This window comes from Triticum dicoccoides, chromosome 5B (assembly GCF_002162155.2).
Source record: "Triticum dicoccoides isolate Atlit2015 ecotype Zavitan chromosome 5B, WEW_v2.0, whole genome shotgun sequence".
NCBI classification, from domain to species: domain Eukaryota; kingdom Viridiplantae; phylum Streptophyta; class Magnoliopsida; order Poales; family Poaceae; genus Triticum; species Triticum dicoccoides.
This window is the reverse complement of record NC_041389.1, coordinates 635371116-635388786: the sequence shown is the minus strand read 5'-3', so window position 1 is coordinate 635388786 and position 17671 is coordinate 635371116.

The following is a 17671-nucleotide window of genomic DNA, read 5'->3' as shown; positions in this document are numbered from 1 at the left end:
TTGCAGCATTGCACGCAAAAACCGAATGAAACCTTGAGAGATTATATCCAGAGATGGATCACTCTGCACCACACAGTGGAGGTCAGATCACCAAGCAGTTTGTGCCTTCAAAGAAGGCATTCGCTACAGAGAGCTCAATCTGAAGTTCGATCGGACAGGAGATATGACCCTGACTCGGATGATGGAGATTGCCACCAAGTACGCTAACGGTGAAGAAGAGGACCGACTCCGGAGTGGTAAGAAAAAAACAGTCACCCAAGACACCGGAGGAGGAAATTCCAGTCGGAAGCAGAAGCGAAAGGCTGAGGCAGCAGGTCCTGTCGAAGCAGCAATGTTGAATCAAGGAAAATTCAAAGGGAAGCCCAAAGGGCCCTGGAGCCATAAGAAGGTGAAGGACCAAGATGGAAATGATGTGATGGATTTGCTCTGTCACATTCACACCAAGAAGGATGAAGAGGGGAACCTGATTCTCCCCAAGCATACCACTCAACAATGTCGACTCCTAATCCAGAACTTTCGAGAAAACAAACCCAATGAAAAGGACAAAGAGTTTGACAAGGAAGAAGAAGATAAGGATGATGACGATGGTTACCCCAATGTCAATGCCACCTTGGTGATATTTGCTGATCCCGAGAGCAGAAGTCGACTGAAGGTCATTAACAGAGAGGTGAACATGGTTGCTCCGGCAACACCAAGGTATCTGAAGTGGTCAAAAAACCCCATCACATTCGGCCAGTCTGACCACCTGACACGCGTAGCCACCCCTAGGTGGCAAGCGCTGGTGGTCGATCTAGTCGTAGGGGGCACCCGACTGACCAAGATTCTGATGGATGGTGGCAGTGGTCTGAATATTCTGTATGCTCAGGCCCTCAAAGGAATAGGCATTCTGATGTCCAAACTCAGTGAGAGCAACATGCGATTCCATGGAGTCATCCCAGGAAAGAAAGCCGAATCACTCGGCCAAATCGCTCTTGATGTGGTTTTCAGTGATGGGAAGAATTTCCGCAAGGAGAAGTTGACGTTTGAGGTCGTGGATTTCCAGAGTGCCTATCATGCCATTCTAGGCAGACCTGCATATGCTAGCTTTATGGCTCGACCGTGTTATGTATACCTCAAGATGAAGATGCCTGGCCCCAGAGGTGCGATAACAGTCTCAGGCAAGAGCAGAAGACTGTCTTCAGGATGGTGCAAAGATAGCAGATGAGCAGATGGCAGCGATAGAGTTTCAAGAGTACCAGAAAACTGTAGATCCGAGTGATTTGCTGCGTGCCAAGAGGCCTGCTCCGGAGTCTGCATTTCAGTCGGCCGGCGAAACCAAGCAAGTCCACATTCACCCGACTGACCCCAATGCTGCTTCGACCCATATCTCAACTACACTCGACAGCAAATAGGAAGAAGCGTTCATCTATTTCCTTCATGAGAATTGGGACATCTTTGCATGGAAGCCAGCTGACATGCCAGGTGTACCCAGGGAACTGGCTGAGCACCATTTGTGAGTCGACCCAAAGGCAAAACCCGTTAAGAAGCATCTCCGTCGGTCCGTGATACGTCTCCAATGTATCTATAATTTTTGATTGTTCCATGCTATTATATTACCTGTTTTGGATGTTTATGGGCTTTATTTTACACATTATTATCATTTTTGGGACTAACCTAGTAACCGGAGGCCCAGCCCGTATTGCTGTTTTTTTGCCTATTTCCGTATTTCAAAGAAAAGGAATATCAAACGGAGTCCAAACGGAATGAAACCTTCGGGAGCGTCATTTTTGGAACGAACGTGATCCAGAGTACTTGGAGTGCAAGTCAAGAAGCAGCCGAGGCGGACACGAGAGGGTAGCCCCCCCTATAGGGCACGCCCCCCTGTCTCGTGGGCCCCTTGGGCGGCCACCGACGTACTTCTTCCTCCTATATAAGCCTACATACCCCAAAAACATCCAGGGAGCACCCAAAACACAATTTCCACCGCCGTAACCTTCTGTGTCCGCGAGATCCCATCTTGGAGCCTTTGTCGGCGCTCCGTCGGAGGGGGAATCGACCATGGAGGGCTTCTACATCAACACCATAGCCCCTCCGATGAGTTGTGAGTAGTTTACCACAGACCTTCGGGTCCATAGTTATTAGCTAGATGGCTTCTTCTCTCTTTTTGGATCTCAATACAATGTTCTCCCCCTCTCTTGTGGAGATCTATTCGATGTAAACTCTTTTTGCGGTGTGTTTGTCGAGATCCGATGAATTGTGGGTTTATGATCAAGTTTATCTATGAGAAATATTTGAATCTCCTCTGAATTCTTTTATGTACGATTGAGTTATCTTTGCAAGTCTCTTCGAATTATCAGTTTGGTTTGGCCTACTAGATTGATCTTTCTTGCCATGGGAGAAGTGCTTAGCTTTGGGTTCAATCTTGCGGTGTCCTTACCCAGTGACAGAAAGGGTTGCAAGGCACGTATTGTATTGTTGCCATCGAGGATAAAAAGATGGGGTTTATATCATATTGCATGAGTTTATCCCTCTACATCATGTCATCTTGCTTAATGCATTACTCTGTTCTTTATGAACTTAATACTCTAGATGCAGGCAGGAGTCGCTTGATGTGTGGAGTAATAGTAGTAGATGCAGGCAGGAAGCGGTCTACTTGTTGTGGACGTGATGCCTATATACATGATCATGCCTAGATAATCTCATAACTATTCACTTTTCTATCAATTGCTCGACAGTAATTTGTTCACCCACCGTAATACTTATGCTATCTTGAGAGAAGCCTCTAGTGAAACCTATGGCCCCGGGGTCTATCTCTTATCATATTTGCTTCCAATCTACTTTTATTTGCATCTTTACTTTTTGCATCTATATTATAAAATACCAAAAATATATTTATCTTATCATACTATCTCTATTAGATCTCACTTTCGCAAGTGGCCATGAAGGGATTGACAACCCCTTTATTGCGTTGGTTGCGAGTTCTTTGTTTGTTTGTGTAGTTGCGTGGGACTTTTGAGGAGCCTCCTACTAGATTGATACCTTGGTTCTCAAAAACTGAGGGAAATACTTACGCTACTATTGTTGCATCACCCTTTCCTCTTCAAGGAAAACCAACGCAAGCTCCGCCACGGAGAAGAGAAAGGCAATTGGCGAGGAGGTAGCTCGGCTTCTGGCCGCTGAGTTCTTCCGCGAGATTTACCACTCCGAGTGGCTTGCCAATGTCGTTATGGTTCCCAAGAAAGATAAGTCACTTTGAATGTGTATCGATTTCAAGCACATCAATCGGGTCTGCCCGAAGGATCATTTTTCTCTGCCCCGCATCGACCAGATAGTTGACTCAACTGCGGGATGTGAGCGACTGTCCTTCCTGGACGCTTATTCCGGGTACCATAAGATCCGACTGTATGGACCCGATGATATAAAGATAGCTTTCATCACCCCGTTCGGGTTGCTATGTTACTATGCCCTTTGGCCTCAAGAATGCTGGTGACACGTTCATGCACATGATTCAGAAGTGCCTGCTCACTCAGATCAGTCGGAATGTCGAAGCATACATGGATGCCATAGTGGTTAAGTCATGCAAAAGTTTCGACCTGCTGACTGACCTTGCTGAAACTTTTGCCAACCTAAAAAGGTATGATATCAAGCTTAACCCATCAAAGTGCACATTCGGAGTTCCCAGAGGAAAGTTGCTCGGTTTTCTCGTTTCCGAACGAGGAATTGACGCGACTCTAGAGAAGATTGGCACCATGCTCAGAATGAAATGCCCAATGCGTGTGCACGACGTCCAGAAGCTTACTGGTTGTTTGGCTGCATTGAGCCGATTCATCTCACGTCTTGGTGAAAAGGCATTACCTCTTTACCAATTGATGAAGAAAGCTAACAAGTTCGAGTGGAATGACGAAGCTGAAGCAGCGTTTGAAGAGCTCAAAGCCCGGCTTTCCACCCAGCCGGTGCTTGCTGCTCCAATCAGCAAGGAGCCTTTACTGCTTTACATCGCAGCCACGGGACAAGTTGTTAGCACAGTGCTCACAGTCGAGCGGGAAGAGGAAGGCAAGGCCTTCAAAGTTTAGTGCCCCGTGTATTACATTTCAAAAGTCTTGACCACGTCCAAGCAGAGATATCCTCACTATCAGAAGCTTGTTTATGGGATTTACCTGACCATGAAGAAGGTTGCACACTATTTCTCTGATCATTCAGTTTCATTCATCAGTGATGCTCCATTATCAGAGGTTCTGAATAACAGAGATGCAACTGGTCGAGTGGCAAAGTGGGCGATTGAACTTCTTACTTTAGATATCAAGTTTGAGGCAAAAAAAAGGCCATCAAGTCTCAAGCAATTGCAGATTTCCTCACAAAGTGGACAGAACAACAGCAGCCGACTCAAATCTAGTCGGAACATTGGACCATGTTCTTTGATGGATCCAAAATGTTAAGTGGCTCTGGTGCAGGAGTGGTCTTAGTATCCCCACGAGGAGACAAGCTCAGTTATGTCCTCTAGATTCACTTTGATTCTTCGAACAATGAAGCAGCGCTATTGTATGGGTTGCGTATGGCCATTTCACTCAGCGTCCGGCGCCTGATGGTTTATGGCGACTCAGACTTAGTGGTTAATCAAGTAATGAAAGAATGGGACGTCGGGAGTCCCGCAATGACAGGATATTGCAATGTAGTGAGAAAGCTAGAGAGAAGTTTGAGGGGTTAGAGCTCCACCACATACCTCGAATCAAGAATCAAGTTGCTGATGATCTGGCAAAGATAGGTTCCACTCGGAAGCCTATTCCCAGCAATGTGTACTTGGAGCATCTCCATACCCCGTCAGTACAAGAAGATCCCTTCAAGGAAGAACCCCTGCAACCAATAAGTTCAACTGACCCGACTGAGATCGAGGTGCCAGCCATGGTCGACTTGATCATGGAAGTCTTGGTGATCACGCCCGACTGGACAGTACTGTACATCACATATATTCTAAGGAAGGAACTCCCAGAGGATGAGGATGAAGCTCGCCAGATAGTCCGTCGATCCAAAGCCTTCACAGTGATAAAAGGTCAGCTTTTCAGAGAAAGCGTCACAAGAGTGGCTCAGCGCTGCATCACCCCAGAAGAAGGTCGAATGATCCTAAACGATATCCACTCGGGGACCTGTGGTCACAATGCGTCCTCTCGGACCATCGTGGCCAAAGCATACCAAGCAGGATTCTATTGGCCTCGGGCAAATGAGATGGCAAAAGATATAGTTGACAAGTGCGCAGGTTGCCAGTTCTACTCCAACACGTCCCACAAGCCTGCATCTGCCCTGAAGACATTCCACTCATCTGGCCGTTTGCAGTCTGGGGACTGGATATGGTTTGACCTTTCAAGACCGGCGCAAGTGGTTGTTGGAGAACGTTGCATAAAATAAAAAATTTCCTACGTTCACCAAGATCAATCTATGAGTTCATCTAGCAACGAGAGAGAGGAGTGCATCTACATACCCTTGTAGATCGAGCGGAAGCGTTCAAGAGAACGGGTTGAGGGAGTCGTACTCGTCATGATCCAAATCACCGGAGATCCTAGCGCTGAACGGACGGCACCTCCGTGTTCAACACACGTATGGTCAGTGTGACGTCTCCTCCTTCTTGATCCAGCAAGGGGGAAGGAGAGGTTGATGAAGATCCAGCAGCACGACGGCGTGGTGGTGGATGCAGCAGGGTTCCGACAGGGCTTCGCCAAGCGACTACGGGAGGAGGAGGTGTAGCAAGGGCGGTAGGGAGGCGCCAGATGTCAGGGTGCGGCTGCCCTCCCACCCCCCCCCCCTCTTTATATAGGGACCCAAAGGGGGGGGCGGCCCTGGAGATGGGATCTCCCAAGGGGGGGCGGGGGCCAGGGGGGTGGAGTGCCCCCCAAGGCAAGTGGAGGCGCACCTCCCCTAGGGTTCCCAACCCTAGGCACAGAGGTGGGCCCAGGGGGGCGCACCAGCCCACCAGGGGCTGGTTCCCCTCCCACTTCAGCCCATGGGGCCCTCCGGGATGGGTGGCCCCGACCCCCGGGACCCATCCGGTGGTCCCGGTACAATACCGGTGACCCCCGAAACTTTCCCGATGGCCGAAACTCGACTTCCCATATATAATTCTTTACCTCCAGACCATTCCGGAACTCCTCGTGACGTCCGGGATCTCATCCGGGACTCCGAACAACTTTTGTTTTGCTGCATACTAATATCTTTACAACCCTAGCATCACCGAACCTTAAGTGTGTAGACCCTACGGGTTCGGGAGACATGTAGACATGACCGAGACGGCTCTCCGGTCAATAACCAACAGCGGGATCTGGATACCCATGTTGGCTCCCACATGCTCCTCGATGATCTCATCGGATGAACCACGATGTTGAGGATTTAAGCAACCCCGTATACAATTCCCTTTGTCAATCGGTATGTTACTTGCCCGAGATTCGATCGTCGGTATCCCAATACCTCGTTCAATCTCGTTACCGGCAAGTCACTTTACTCGTACCGTAATGCATGATCCCGTCACCAGACACTTGGTCACTTTGAGCTCATTATGATGATGCATTATCGAGTGGGCCCAGAGATACCTCTCCGTCATACGGAGTGACAAATCCCAGTCTCGATCCATGTCAACCCAACAGACACTTTCAGAGATACCTGTAGTGCACCTTTATAGCCACCCAGTTACGTTGTGACGTTTGGTACACCCAAAGCACTCCTACGGTATCCGGGAGTTACACGATCTCATGGTCTAAGGAAAAGATACTTGACATTGGAAAAGCTCTAGCAAACGAACTACACGATCTTTGTGCTATGCTTAGGATTGGGTCTTGTCCATCACATCATTCTCCTAATGATGTGATCCCGTTATCAATGACATCCAATGTCCATAGTCAGGAAACCATGACTATCTGTTGATCAACGAGCTAGTCAACTAGAGGCTCACTAGGGACATGTTGTGATCTAAGTATTCACATGTGTATTACGATTTCCGGATAATACAATTATAGCATGAATAAAAGACAATTATCACGAACAAGGAAATATAATAATAATCCTTTTATTATTGCCTCTAGGGCATATTTCCAACAGTCTCGCACTTGCACTAGAGTCAATAATCTAGTTACATTGTGATGAATCGAACACCCATAGAGTTCTGGTGTTGATCATGTTTCGCTCGCGGAAGAGGTTTAGTCAACGGATCTGCGACATTCAGATCCGTATGTACTTCACAAATATCTATGTCTCCATCTTGAACATTTTCACGTATGGAGTTGAAACGACGCTTGATGTGCGTGGTCTTCTTGTGAAACCTGGGCTCCTTGGCAAGGGCAATAGCTCCAGTGTTGTCACGGAAGAGAGTGATTGGCCCCGCACATTGGGTATCACTCCTAGGTCGGTGATGAACTCCTTCATCCATATTGCTTCATGCGCTGCCTCCGAGGCTGCCATGTACTCCGCTTCACATGTAGATCCTGCCACAACGCTCTGCTTGCAACTGCACCAGCTTACTGCTCCACGATTCAACATATACACGTATCCGGTTTGTGACTTAGAGTCATCCAGATCTGTGTCGAAGCTAGCATCGATGTAACCCTTTACGACGAGCTCTTCGTCACCTCCAAAAACGAGAAACATATCCTTAGTCCTCTTCAGGTACTTCAGGATATTCTTGACCGATGTCCAATGTTCCTTGCCGGGATTACTTTGGTACTTTCCTACCAAACTTACGGAAAGGCTTAGATCAGGTCTGGTACACAGCATGGCATACATAATAGACCCTATGGCTGAGGCATAGGGGATGACACTCATCTCTTCTTTATCTTCTGCCATGGTCGGGCATTGAGCCGAGCTCAATCTCACACCTTGCAATACAGGCAAGAACCCTTTCTTGGACTGATCCATTTTGAACTTCTTCAATATCTTATCAAGGTATGTGCTTTGTGAAAGACCTATGAGGCGTCTCGATCTATCCCTATAGATCTTGATGCCTAATATGTAAGCAGCTTCTCCAAGGTCCTTCATTGAAAAACACTTATTCAAGTAGGCCTTAATGTTGTCCAAAAGTTCTATATCATTTCCCATCAAAAGTATGTCATCTACATATAATATGAGAAATGCTACAGAGCTCCCACTCACTTTCTTGTAAACGCGGGCTTCTCCATAAGTCTGCATAAACCCAAACGCTTTGATCATCTCATCAAAGCGAATGTTCCAACTCCGAGATGCTTGCACCAGCCCATAAATGGATCGCTGGAGCTTGCATACCTTGTTAGCATTCTTAGGATCGACAAAACCCTCCGGCTGCATCATATACAGTTCTTCCTTAAGATAGCCGTTAAGGAATGCCGTTTTGACGTCCATCTGCCATATCTAATAATCATAGTATGCGGCAATTGCTAACATGATTCCGACGGACTTCAGCTTTGCTACGGGAGAGAAAGTCTCATCGTAGTCAACCCCTTGAACTTGCCGATAACCCTTAGCGACAAGTCGAGCTTTATAGATGGTAATATTACCATCCGCGTCCGTCTTCTTCTTAAAGATCCATTTGTTTTCTATCGCTCGCTGATCATCGGGCAAGTCTGTCAAAGTCCATACTTTGTTTTCATACATGGATTCTATCTCGGATTGCATGGCTTCAAGCCATTTGTTGGAATCTGGGCCCGCCATCGCTTCTTCATAGTTCGAAGGTTCACCGTTGTCTAACAACATGATTTCCAGGACAGGGTTGCCATACCACTCTGGTGTCGAACGTGTCCTTGTGGACCTACAAAGTTCAGTAGCAACTTGATCCGAAGTACCTTGATCATCATCATTAATTTCCTCTCCAGTCGGTGTAGGCACCACAGGAACATTTTCCTGAGCTGCACTACTTTCCGGTTCAAGAGGTAGTACTTCATCGAGTTCTAATTTCCTCCCACTTACTCCTTTCGAGAGAAACTCTTTTTCCAGAAAGGATCCGTTCTTGGCAACAAAGATATTGCCTTCGGATCTAAGGTAGAAGGTATACCCAATGGTTTCCTTAGGGTATCCTATGAAGATGCATTTTTTCGACTTGGGTTCGAGCTTTTCAGGTTGAAGTTTCTTGACATAAGCATCACATCCCCAAACTTTTAGAAACGACAGCTTAGGTTTCTTCCCAAACCATAATTCATACGGTGTCATCTCAACGGATTTAGACGGAGCCCTATTTAAAGTGAATGTAGCTGTCTCTAGAGCGTATCCCCAAAATGATAGCGGTAAATCGGTAAGAGACATCATAGATTGCACCATATCCAATAGAGTGGGATTACGACGTTCGGACACACCGTTACGCTGAGGTGTTCAAGGCGTGAGTTGTGAAACAATTCCACATTCTCTTAAGTGTGTACCAAATTCATGACTTAAATATTCTCCTCCACGATCTGATCGTAAGAATTTTATCTTTCGGTCACGTTGATTCTCTACTTCATTCTAAAATTCCTTGAACTTTTGAAAGGTTTCAGACTTGTGTTTCATCAAGTAGACATACCCATATCTACTTAAGTCATCAGTGAGAGTGAGAACATAACGATATCCTCCGCGAGCCTCAACGCTCATTGGACCACACACATCAGTATGTATGATTTCCAACAAGTTGGTTGCTCGCTCCATTGTTCCGGAGAATGGAGTCTTGGTCATTTTGCCCATAAGGCATGGTTCGCATGTGTCAAATGATTCATAATCGAGAGACTCTAAAAGTCCATCAGCATGGAGCTTCTTCATGCGCTTGACACCAATGTGACCAAGGCGGCAGTGCCACAAGTATGTGGGACTATCGTTATCAACTTTACATCTTTTGGTATTCATATTATGAATATGTGTAACATTACGTTCGAGATTCATTAAGAATAAACCATTGACCATCGGGGCATGACCATAAAACATATCTCTCATATAAATAGAACAACCATTATTCTTGGATTTAAATGAGTAGCCATCTCGCATTAAACGAGATCCAGATACAATGTTCATTCTCAAACTTGGCACTAAATAACAATTATTGAGGTTTAAAACTAATCTCATAGGTAAATGTAGAGGTAGCGTTTCGATGGCAATCACATCGACCTTGGAACCATTCCCGACGCGCATCATCACCTCGTCCTTCGCTAGTCTCTGCTTATTCCGCAGCTCCTGCTATGAGTTACAAATATGAGCAACGACACTGGTATCAAATACCCAGGAGTTACTACGAGTACTGGTAAGGTACACATCAATTACATGTATATCAAATATACCTTTAGTGTTGCCGGCCTTCTTGCCCGCTAAGTATTTGGGGCAGTTCCACTTCCAGTGACCCTTCCCTTTGCAATAAAAGCACTCAGTCTCACGCTTGGGTCCATTCTTTGACTTCTTCCCGGTAACTGGCTTACCGGGCGCGGCAACATCTTTGCCGTCCTTCTTGAAGTTCTTCTTACCCTTGCCCTTCTTGAACTTGGTAGTTTTATTGACCATAAACACTTGATGTTCTTTCTTGATTTCTACCTCTGCCGACTTCAGCATTGAAAATACTTCAGGAATGGTTTTCTCCATCCCCTGCATATTGTAGTTCATCACAAAGCTCTTGTAGCTCGGTGGGAGCGACTGAAGGATTCTATCAATGACCGCCTCGTCCGGGAGGTTAATGTCCAGCTGGGACAGGCGGTTGTGCAACCCAGACATTTTGAGTATGTGCTCACTGACAGAACTATTTTCCTCCATCTTACAACTATAGAACTTGTCGGAGACTTCATATCTCTTGACCCGGGCATGAGCTTGGAAAACCATTTTCAGCTCCTCGAACATCTCATATGCTCCGTGTTGCTCAAAAGGCTTTTGGAGCCCCGGTTCTAAGCTGTAAAGCATGCCGCACTGAACGAGGGAGTAATCATCAGCACGTGACTGCCAAGCGTTCATAACGTCTTGGTTCTCTAGGATGGGTGCTTCACCTAGCGGTCCTTGTAGGACATATGCTTTCTTGGCAGCTATGAGGATGATCCTCAGGTTCCGGACCCAGTCCGTATAGTTGCTGCCATCATCTTTCAGCTTGGTTTTCTCTAGGAACGCGTTGAAGTTCATGTTGACATGAGCGTTGGCCATTTGATCTACAAGATATATTTTGCAAATATTTTAGACTAAGTTCATGATAATTAAGTTCATCTAATCAAATTATTTAATGTACTCCCACTCAAATTTGACATCCCTCTAGTCATCTAAGTGTTACATGATCCGAGTCGACTAGGCCGTGTCCGATCATCACGTGAGACGGACTAGTCATCATCGGTGAACATCTCCATGTTGATCGTATCTTCCATACGACTCATGTTCGACCTTTCGGTCTTTGTGTTCCGAGGCCATGTCTGTACATGCTAGGCTCGTCAAGTTAACCTAAGTGTTTTTGCATGTGTAAAACTATCTTACACCTGTTGTATGTGAATGTAAGAATCTACCACACCCAATCATCACGTGGTGCTTCGAAACGACGAACTTTAGCAACGGCGCACAGTTAGGGGAAACACTTTCTTGAAATTATTATAAGGGATCATCTTATTTACTACCGTCGTTCTAAGTAAACAAGATGCATAAACATAATAAACATCACATGCAATTATATAGTAGTGACATGATATGGCCAATATCATATAGCTCCTTTGATCTCCATCTTCAGGGCTCCATGATCATCTTCGTCACTAGCATGACACCATGATCTCCATCATCATGATCTCCATCACCGTGTCTCCATGAAGTTGCTCGCCAACTATTACTTCTACTACTATGGCTAACGGTTTAGCAATAAAGTAAAGTAATTACATGGCGTTAAATCATTGACACGCAGGTCATACAATAATTAAGACAACTCCTATGGCTCCTGTCGGTTGTCATACTCATCGACATGCAAGTCGTGATTCCTATTACAAGAACATGATCTCATACATCACAATATATCATTCATCATTCATCACAACTTTTGGCCATATCACATCACAAAGCAATTGCTGCAAAAACAAGTTAGACGTCCTCTAATTGTTGTTGCATCTTTTACGTGGCTACAATAGGGTTCTAGCAAGAACGTTTTCTTACCTACGAATAACCACAACGTGATTTGTCAACTTCTATTTACCCTTCATAAGGACCCTTTTCATCGAATCCGCTCCAACTAAAGTGGGAGAGACAGACACCCGCTAGCCACCTTATGCAACTAGTGCATGTCAGTCGGTGGAACCTGTCTCACGTAAGCGTACGTGTAAGGTCGGTCCGGGCCGCTTCATCCCACAATACCGCTGAAGTAAAATAAGACTAACAGTGGCAAGAAAGTTGACAACATCTACGCCCACAACAGATTTGTGTTCTACTCGTGCAATAGAGAACTACGCATAGACCTAGCTCATGATGCCACTGTTGGAGAATGTTGCATAAAATAAAAAAATTCCTACGTTCACCAAGATCAATCTATGAGTTCATATAGCAACGAGAGAGAGGAGTGCATCTACATACCCTTGTAGATCGAGCGGAAGCGTTCAAGAGAACGGGGTTGAGGGAGTCGTACTCGTCGTGATCCAAATCACCAGAGATCCTAGCGCCGAACGGACGGCACCTCCGCGTTCAACACACGTACGGTCAGCGTGACGTCTCCTCCTTCTTGATCCAGCAAGGGGGGAGGAGAGGTTGATGAAGATCCAGCAGCACGACGGCATGGTGGTGGATGCAGCAGGGTTCCGGCAGGGCTTCGCCAAGCGACTACGGGAGGAGGAGGTGTAGCAAGGGGGTAGGGAGGCGCCAGATGTCAGGGTGCGGCTGCCCTCCCACCCCCCTCTTTATATAGGGACCCCAAGGGGGGCGCCGGCCCTGGAGATGGGATCTCCCAAGGGGGGGCGGCGGCCAGGGGGTGGAGTGCCCCCCAAGGCAAGTGGAGGCGCCCCCTCCCCGGTTCCCAACCCTAGGCGCAGAGGGGGGGCCAGGGGGGCGCACCAGCCCACCAAGGGCTGGTTCCCCTCCCACTTCAGCCCATGGGGCCCTCCGGGATGGGTGGCCCCACCCGGTGGACCCCCGGGACCCTTCCGGTAGTCCCGGTACAATACCGGTGACCCCCGAAACTTTCCCGATGGCCGAAACTCGACTTCCCATATATAATTCTTTACCTCCGGACCATTCCGGAACTCCTCGTGACGTCCGGGATCTCATCCGGGACTCCGAACAACTTTAGGTTTGCTGCATACTAATATCTTTACAACCCTAGCATCACCGAACCTTAAGTGTGTAGACCCTACGGGTTCGGGATACATGTAGACATGACCGAGACGGCTCTCCGGTCAATAACCAACAGCGGGATCTGGATACCCATGTTGGCTCCCACATGCTCCTCGATGATCTCATCGGATGAACCACGATGTTGAGGATTTAAGCAACCCCGTATACAATTCCCTTTGTCAATCGGTATGTTACTTGCCCGAGATTCGATCGTCGGTATCCCAATACCTCGTTCAATCTCGTTACCGGAAAGTCACTTTACTCGTACCGTAATGCATGATCCCGTCACCAGACACTTCACTTTGAGCTCATTATGATGATGCATTATCGAGTGGGCCCAGAGATACCTCTCCGTCATACGGAGTGACAAATCCCAGTCTCGATCCATGTCAACCCAACAGACACTTTCGGAGATACCTGTAGTGCACCTTTATAGCCACCCAGTTACGTTGTGACGTTTGGTACACCCAAAGCACTCCTACGGTATCAGGGAGTTACACGATCTCATGGTCTACGGAAAAGATACTTGACATTGGAAAAGCTCTAGCAAACGAACTACACGATCTTTGTGCTATGCTTAGGATTGGGTCTTGTCCATCACATCATTCTCCTAATGATGTGATCTCGTTATCAATGACATCCAATGTCCATAGTCAGGAAACCATGACTATCTGTTGATCAACGAGCTAGTCAACTAGAGGCTCACTAGGGACATGTTGTGATCTAAGTATTCACAAGTGTATTATGATTTCCGGATAATACAATTATAGCATGAATAAAAGACAATTATCACGAACAAGGAAATATAATAATAATCATTTTACTATTGCCTCTAGGGCATATTTCCAACAGTGGTTTCACCCATTTGCTCGTAGCAGTCGACAAGTTCACCAAGTGGATCAAAGCCAAGCCCATCAAAAACCTTGGTGCAGGCACCGCCGCCAGTTTCATCAAAGAGTTGATATTCAGATATGGAGTTCCCCACAGCATTATCACAGATAACGGCTCCAACTTTGATTTTGATGAGTTCAAGGCATTTTGTGCGTCCCAAGGCACTCAGGTTAACTATGCGTCCGTCGCACACCTGCAGTCGAATGGACAAGCAGAAAGGGCGAATCATTTGATCCTTCAAGGACTAAAACCCCGACTGATGCGCGACCTAAAGCACGATGCTGGTGCTTGGGTGAACGAATTACCGTCCGTCCTCTGGGGGCTGAGAATAACGCCGAACCGGTCGATTGACTGAACCCCTTTATTCTTGGTGTACAGCGCCGAGGCTGTGCTTCCGAGTGACTTACTGCACAATGCTCCCCAAGTGGAACTCTTCTCAGAAGCTGAAGCAGCGCAGGCACGCGAAGACGTAGTCGATCTCTTAGAAGAGGAACGTGAGATGGCTTTGATTTGGTCGACCATTTATCAGCAAGATCTGCGCCGATTCCATGCTCGTAACGTCAGAGGTCGAGTATTTTAGGAAGGAGACCTTGTGCTCTGAGTGGATCAGAAACGGCCCCACAAACTTGCTCCGGCCTGGGAAGGCCCCTTCATCATCACCAAGGTGCTTCACAATGGAGCGTACCACATCTACAACATAGCCAAGAACATGGATGAGCCACGCGCATAGAACATAGAGCTGCTTCGTCCTTTCTATACTTAAAATTCACTCGACCCGACGAGTTGTAATAAGAGTATTTCAATTTGCTTTTCAAAGACAAGATTTTTACAGTATCTTAATGATTGATTCCCCATAACCATTTGTGTCCAAATCCCCCAGTGGGTAGCTTAGCCGCGAACCTGATTCGCCTAAGTTGAAAAAAGATTCCGAGTGGAGAGCAACCCTCCCACTCGGAGCTTAGCCGCGAACCTGATTCGCCTAAGTTAAAAAACATTCCGAGTGGAGAGCAATCCTCCCACTCGGGGGCTTAGCTGCGACCCCGTAATCGCCTAAGTTAAAAACATTCCGAGTGGAGAGAAACCCTCCCACTCGGAGCTTAGCCGTGAACCGGATTCGCCTAAGTTAAAAACATTCCGAGTGGGGAGCAATCCTCCCACTCGGCGGCTTAGCTGCGACCCCGTAATCGCCTAAGTTAAAAACATTCCAAGTGAAGAGCAATCCTCCCACTCGGAGGCTTAGCTGCGACCCCGTAATCGCCTAAGTTAAAAACATTCTGAGTGGAGAGCAATCCTCCCACTACGGGGCCTAGCTGCAACCCCGTAATCGCCTAAGTTAAAAACATTCTGAATGGTGAGCAATCCTCCCACTCAGGGGCTTAGCTGCGCCCCCGTAATCGCCTAAGTTAAGAACATTCCTAAGTGGAGAGCAATCCTCCCACTCGGGGGTTTAGCTGCGACCCCGTAACCGCCTAAGTTAAAAATATTCCGAGTGGAGAGCAATCCTCCCACTCGGGGGCTTAGTTGTGACCCCGTAATCGCCTAAGTTAAAAACGTTCCGAGTGGAGAGCAATCCTCCCACTCGGGGGCTTAGCTGCGACCCCGTAATTGTCTAAGTTAAAAACATTCTGAGTGGTGAGCAATCCTCACAATGTGTGCTCCATCCCGATCCGCAAGGACGACGAGGTGTCGATTGAACACCTCGCATGAACTGCGCCACAAATACAACGTGCGTTCCATCTCGATCCGCAAGGACGACGAGGTGTCGACTGAACACCTCGTATGGGCTGTGTCACAAGTACAATGTACGTTCCATCCTGATCCACAAGGACGACAGGTGTCAATTGAACACCTGGTATGGGCTGCGTCACAAATACAATGTATGTTCCATACCGATCTGTAAGGAGGACGGGGTTTCGATTGAACACCTCGTACGGGCTGCGTCACAAGTACAATGTATGTTCCATCCCGATTTGCAAGGAGGCAAGGTGACAGGTCCACTCGATGAAAAGATCAAGCTCACTCGGAGTCGAAAGACATTAAGAAACAACAAAAAGCAAAAGCCATGATATTCAAGGAGAACCAAGTTCAGATAAAACCCGCAAATGTTTAGAACCGCGACGGGCAGAAGTACTCAGGCATCAAGCCTGAAAGAGTTTAACGGTTACATAAACCACTCGGTATTCCGAGGAAAATAAAAGTAGGACATAATGTTTCATTCACTTGGCCGGAGAAGGACTTGCTGGATCATAGAAACTATCAAGGTCGATGCTGTCTGAAATGCGAGTGGCGGCCAAGGAAGGTGTCCATGAAAGACTGGAAAGTGAGCTTATTTGTGTTCGCGACCTTGAGTGCCGCCAGCTTGTCTTCTCTGACGTCCTTGCAGTGCACTCGGACTAATGATAGAGCAACTTTAGCACCATAGCAAGCAGATGACTTCTTCCATTCCTGCACTCGATCGGGGATCTGGTTCAGTAGAGCCATCAGAGACTCGAGGTCCTACGAGAGTTCCGCCTGAGGCCAGAGTTCAGCATCAACCCGCGTCATCGCAGCCTTCAGTCGAGCGGGGTAGTCCACGGCGCTGTCCAGGCGAGACTCCAACTAAAACACATTCATTGCAATGTCATGTTTGACGGGACAGTTTACGGGATCGAGACCTGTCTCGACTCGCCCAGTTTCTGCTTCATAGTCTTGGCAAAATTCTGCACAATCAGAAAAACAGTTAATCGACAGTTTAACAAGGCATGTCAGTCGACACCAACAAATCAGTCGAACAAGGGGAAATACGTTCAAGTTTTAGGACCAACTTCACAGCAAGCTGCCCTAGATAAGACTCCAGTTCGCCCTTCTTAGCTTTAAGGCTCCCCACTTCATAAGTCAAGCGTTCCTTGTCTTTCTTCAGTTGCGCAATCTCCTCTTCCAACTTGCTGACTGAAGCCAGCTTCTTGTCCGCAAGTGTTGTTTTCTCTCGAGCCTCCTTCTGGGCCGCGGCAAGATCCTGATCCTTTTTCTCCAGAGCCTGCTTCATTTTGTCTAAAGAAATAACATTCTTCAGACAAGCTTGAAGTTGACGATTTTCACTATGCAAATCTGTTCGAGTGGAATCACTCGGTTCAAAGAGACTGAAAAAAGAGACAGAGAATCATAAGGTGGACGAGTGGTTACCTCCCGTGATAGTTGTTTCGTCCTGGGCCTTCTTGAGGTTCTTCTTCACCAAATCCAGATCAAGTCGAGGCTGATCTTCTTCTTATTCAGCTCAGAAAGTTGAGCTCCAAGATCACAAGACTTCTGCAGTCAGCAAATAAGATATGTCAGTCGATAGAAACAAAAGTCAATCACAGCAAAAATTGTTCTAAGACTACCGCTGAATCAAACATTCAACAGTAGTCTCGGGGACTACACCCAGTGGCTGCACTTGGCGTGCCCCCACTGGTCTGGTTTTACACTCGGCATGGTCTGCCCAGCATATAAAAAAAAGAGGTTCTCAGACCCCAGCCGACTACCAAGCAGTCGACCGCGGTCTCGGGTACTACACCCAGTGGGTGCACTCTGCGTGTCCCCAGTGGTT